Below are 6000 nucleotides of genomic sequence, written 5' to 3'. Positions count from 1 at the left end.
TTCACTCTTGCTAGAATGACTCTTATTAAAAAGAAAAAGATAACAAGTATTAGTAAATAGGGGAAAGAGAATGCTTAAACACTGTTGGTGTGAATATAAATCAGTAAAGCCATTATAAAAAACAGAATGAAGATTTCTCAAAAAAATTAACATAGAACTACCATATGATGCTGCAATTGCACTATTGGGTCTAAATCCCAAAACAAATAAAATACGTATGTTGAAGAGAAATCTGCACTACTATGTTTATTGCAGAACTCTTCACAGATTCATAGTATAGAATCGATCTAAGTGTCTATCATCCAATAAGTGAATAAAGACAATGTGGTATATATTTTTTGTTTGTATGTATTTTTTGTATAAACATATATATAATATATGCTATATATTTTGTGTGTATATACATATTTTGTGTATATGTATGTACACAAAATAAGAAAATCCTGTCATTTGCAATCATATGGATGAACCTAGAGGAAATTATATTTGTTAAAGTAAGTCAAGCACAGAAAGATTAATACCTCATAATTTCACTGTTGTTCACTTATCTAAACAACTTGATGTTATTAAAGTAGAGAGTTTTGTGGTGGTTACCAGATTCTAATGTAATTAGAAGACAGAAATGTATGTGGAGATGTCTGTGAAAAGATACATAATTACAGTTGGCTAGGAAAAATAAGTTCAAAAGGGCTATTGTACAGAATAGTGACTATAGTTAGTAATGATGTATTGCATTTTTAAAAAATGCTAGGACAGTCAATTTTATATGCTCTTGTCACAAAAGTGTCAATGATGTGAGATAAAGCATTTGTTAATTACCTAGAATTAAGCATTGACAATGTATATATACTTTAAAACATCATGTTTTATGGATAAATACAGATTTTATGCATCAATTTAAAAACATATTTTTAAAAACATTATAGAAAAATGAAAGTGTTTCAAATGCTCTGCCTTTGTCACAAACTTAACTAAATCATATCAAAAGTATATAGTTTTAGTTTAGTTTTTTTTGTTGTTTTTGGTTTTTTTTTTTTTTTTTTTGAGATGGAGTCTCATTCCATTTTGTCACCCAGGCTGGAGGGCCGTGTGCAATCTCGGCTCACTGCAACCTCCACCTCCCAAGTTCAAACGATTCTCCTGCCTCAGCCTCCCAAGTAGTTGGGACTACAGGTGTGTGCCACCATGCCTGGCTAATTTTTTGTATTTTTAGTAGAAGTAGGATTTCACCATGTTAGCCAGGCTGGTCTTGATCTCCTGACTTTGTGATCCACCCACCTCAGCCTCCCAAAGTGCTGGGATTACAGGCGTGAGCCACCACACCCAGCCAGTTTTGTTTTTTAAATTTAATAACTATAGAAACTCTAATATTTACCAGCATATTCTAGACCCAGCACAGAACATGGGAAGAGGCAATGTACTCTAGGGCTTTTACTTTAAGCTTGAGGCACCTTGGAGTTTCTAGTGCTGATGGTAATGAGGCAGAAATTTCAAAATAAGTATGCGTTCATTCACTCTAAGAAAAGTAACAGGCAAGGCAAGGGTTAAAAAGAAAACAATAACTGTTCCTCTGCTTAGCAGCTCACTTCAAGGACGGTTATAAGATAATGCTGTCTGGAAAGCCAAGGCCAAAGGAATGGGCTTCAGACACCGCCCCCCTACCCGCCACCAGAACAACGTTGAGGGAAAAAAAAGAAGAGAAAGACAAATTCTTTTACTGTTACTCCTTTCCCTGGTTTCTTAAGCATGATTATGTTTTACAAATGTCTGTATTTAGCCAGTTCTTGTTTTTCTTTTGACGCAGCTACAAGGTCACTAGCTATGCAAGGCCACAAGTTATGCTAAGTCAACAGTTATGCTATAGATTACGTGACCTGTCACTGTATGATTAACTGCTTTTGTTTTGCCTCTGTAAGTTTGCTTATAAAAACCCTGCTCTGTCTTTGTTCAAGACTCAGCTTTTTGAATGCAAATCCACTGAGCCAGTGCATACCTAAAATAAACAATCCTGTTCTCCATATTGGTCTCACCATTCCTCAGTTTCCCGCAACAGTAATAGTATGAAAGACATTAAAAGGGCAGGTTCCATAATTAACTATTCTGTAAACACATTAAATAAATTTGCACCCAAAATCAGTGAGAAAATGTTTTAATTAAAAAGCTGCCGTGATCTCCAATCTTGGCTACAGTTAGGTAACTAAAAACTGCAGGCCATTAGCTGCACCCAGTAAAATAAAAAAAGTTATAAGAGAAATTCTTCAAGATTGTAATCTCAATCTGGAAAGGAAAGATCATTTCAGATTTTAAATCCACAGAGTTTATTCTATTATTTTTCCATGCTTAACATTCACACTCAAATAGAAGATTTTACATGGAAAAATAAGCTGTGGTATATGTGTGTCACCAAAATCTTAATTTAGAATTACTCACTTACCATTAAGTATCCTGAAAATGTTATTTGTAAGACACATTTTCTCGTAAGAGATTTCAAAATTCTGATTTGTTTCTTTCTATGGTGCTTACAATATGCAACCTACTCACGTTCATGCTTTACCTATTCTAACTAATGTTATATTTACCACATTTTGTGTTGGAATCTCATAAAAATGAGACAAAGACAAACAATGCTAACTGCCTGATTTATGCCTTTTATCTCAATTAAATGATTTAACCATTGCGTTGATTAGCTATAAAGAACCTCAAACCCTTCAGTTAAAAAACAGGTTTTCATCACATTAAATAATTTCAAACTTCTCATCAGGACCTAGAAAGTACATGTGAAATGACATGGCATGGAGAAAACAGTGAGAAAACTGTAGCCATAAAACAGTCCTCTTTTGAACCGTAGTTTTGGCTGTAAAATGACCATGTAAAGCTTTACTTTTTGTTGTATAACTTGCACTATCAAGTAAGCATCTTTTCTTGCCTTGAAAAGTCTATGCCTTGAAAAATTGTCATTTTGTTTTCAAAGTCTGAATAAATTTCTTAACACTTTATACTTTGTGCTTTCAATATTACCAAATATTTGTGAGTTTCTATAATATAAAGGTTTTTCTCAGTACTCCTTTTTTAAAGGATTTTAATCTTTTTTACTACCTCTGTTTTTCATGTTGATAATTTTGTTTTCCATTAAGACATTTGGCTATGAATATCCAGATATTCTCAAATATCAACAGTGTAAAGATTCTTGGGATTTTTTTTTTCTGTTAACTCCACTTATGTTTGATTCAAAGTTGACATCTATTTTAAGCACTTTTTGTTTCTTTTCTGCATGTTTATATTAATGGGTCAATTCTCACTATGGATTATCCATTGTTTATATACTATTAGTCTGGGTTTATCAATCTTAAGTCAAAAAGTGCAATACATTTACAACTTTTCTATTTGAGAATAAACAACAGGTTTCCAATTACCAGTCACCAGCAGAACTTGAAGACAGTGATGTGATGTGTCTTGGTGCAATGATATTAATCAGAATGAAAAAAAAGATTAAAACTCTGGACAAATTCAAACATGGGCAAATAGGGCAATAACATTAAACAGAAACCTAATGACTCGACAGTTCTTCCTATGAAAATATACTTACAGAAATTCTATTAAAGAACACATGAAGCTCTATACCATTCCCATCACTGAAGAAGGATTTGTAATAGCCTGAAACTAACAATACTTTTAGCGTCCGTGGTGGTTTATTCTATGTGTCAACATGGCTAAGCTTTGGTACTAAGTTTTTTTGTTTGTGAAACACCAGGCTAGATGTTGGTGTAAAGGTATCTTTTTGATGAGATTAACATTTAAATACTTATCATTTTCTTCAGTTGAACAAAGCAGTCTACCCTCATAACGTGGCAGAAACTCATTTTACCCATTGGAGGCTTTAAGAGGAGATATTGAGTTCTCCCAAGGAAAAATATCCTACTTACATAATAGCTTTAGACTTGACACTAAAACATCAACGCTTCCCTAAGTATCCAGTGCCACTTTACTCTTCAGATTTAGCATTGTCAGCCTCAATAATTGAGTGAGTCAATTTTTAAAAATAAACTTTTTTTTTTTTCTAAGGAGGTAATGTCAGAAAGACAGCATACTAGGAAGTTTCGGGCCCTCAGTTCCCTGTGGAAATAAGAAATTAACAACAACATATCCACAAAATATCTTTGTGGCAACTCTAGCAATCAATTGAGAAACTGTAGCAACCAACAGAATGCTTAGTTATGAAAAAAACTGCACCTCAAATGCTAGAAAATTCGGTGGCATTTTTCACACGCTTTTTCTCTATCCTGATCTGGTGCAGTGTACTGTAATCTGAAGGAAGGCAGCCAATTCACAATTTCTACCTCATATGAAGTGGATCATTGTAGCTAATTGTTGTACTAACTGAGGTAGTGGCTCCTGTTTTATTCAACTCGAAACACTGATACAAATGAAGCAAAATTTGGATAACAGAATGGAGGCCGTGAAAATCAGCAGCAGGCACCATGTTGTGTTAGATTTGCAGAAATTCTATAGTAATCCAGGAACCTGAAGGCAGCAAGTTACTACAGTCAGAGAAACAAAATAGAAGCCCCAGGCTTTTGAGACAAAACTGGCTGAAACTCTTGGGTAAATTGAGACATGAGAAGTATATTTATCAGAAACTGGAATAAAAATATACACTAAAAACCCAGGAAGCTTTTGTTAGTTTCTAGCATCTCTACACCACACTGATTAGTGACAGTTTATTCCTGCAGTAAGCCTGTCTGTAACAGTGAATAAAGTGCATGGGTTGTTTTTTGTTTTTTTTTTGCAAATTATTAACTCTCATAAAAAGATTATAAGGCATATAAAACAGGGAAATATGGCTCAATCAATAGAACAAAATAAACCTTCAGAAAACAAGGCTAAAGAAACATAGATTTATGGATGGCTTTATGAATAATTTAAAACAACTGTGTAGTCCCAGGTACTTGGAAGGCTGAGGTGGAAGGATCACTTGGGACCAAGAATTCAGTGCTGCATCGAGCTATGATCTTGCTGCTGCACTTTATCCTAGATGACAGAGAGACATTCTGTTTCAGAAATAAAAAAAAGAATACTGTACCCACCAAAGCTAGCCATCAAACACAAAAAATAAATAAAGACTTTTCCAGACAAATGAAAGCTGAGGGAATTTCTTGACACCAGATGTGTCTTACAGAAAATGCTAAGGACAATTCTTTAAAAGAAATAAACATTGACATGTAACAAAGAAACATCTAAAATTACAAAACTCACGGGTAGAAGTCTTAATAGGAATACAGAAAAACTCAGAATAATACTATAATCGTGGTAGGTAAACTGCTTATATTTTAAGTATGGACATAATACAAAAGTACTAGCCACAAGAATAATTATGACAATTGGTTAAGAGATAGGTAATATAAGAAGATGTAATTTAAAATATCAAAAAGTAAGAGTGTGAGGGAGATGGTGTTAAAGTGTGGCGTTTTATATTACTTGTATTTGTAATTAAAGTTGTTATTAATTTAAAAGACTATGCTATAACCATAAGGAGTTTTTGTTAAGTATTCATTATGTTATCTACAAAACAAAAATCTATAGATACATTAAAAGAAATAGCATAAAATCATAACACGCTACTAGAGAAAATCACTTAACCACAAAGGAAGACAGTAAGAGACGAAGAAAGAAAAAAAGATTTACAAAACAACCAGAAAAGAAGTAACAAAATGGTAGTAGAAAACCCTTTCCTATAAATAATAACCTTGAATGTAAATGGATTATATTATTCGATTAAAAAATGAAATGTGGCTGAATGGGTAAAAAAAGACCAAATATATGCTTTTTATAAAAATGTCACTTAATCTACAAAGACACATAGACTTAAAGTGATGGGAAAAGGTATACCATGAAATGAAAACTCAGAAAGAGCAAGAGTAGATACACTTATATTAGATAAAATTGACTTTAAGTCAAGAATGGTAAAATGCCATTATAAAATAATAAAAAGGTCAATACTAC

Source organism: Pongo pygmaeus, chromosome 6 (genome assembly GCF_028885625.2).
Source record: "Pongo pygmaeus isolate AG05252 chromosome 6, NHGRI_mPonPyg2-v2.0_pri, whole genome shotgun sequence".
In the NCBI taxonomy this organism is placed as follows: Eukaryota; Metazoa; Chordata; class Mammalia; order Primates; family Hominidae; genus Pongo; species Pongo pygmaeus.
The sequence above is the reverse complement of the archived record's forward strand: the minus strand, read 5'-3'. Positions refer to the sequence as shown.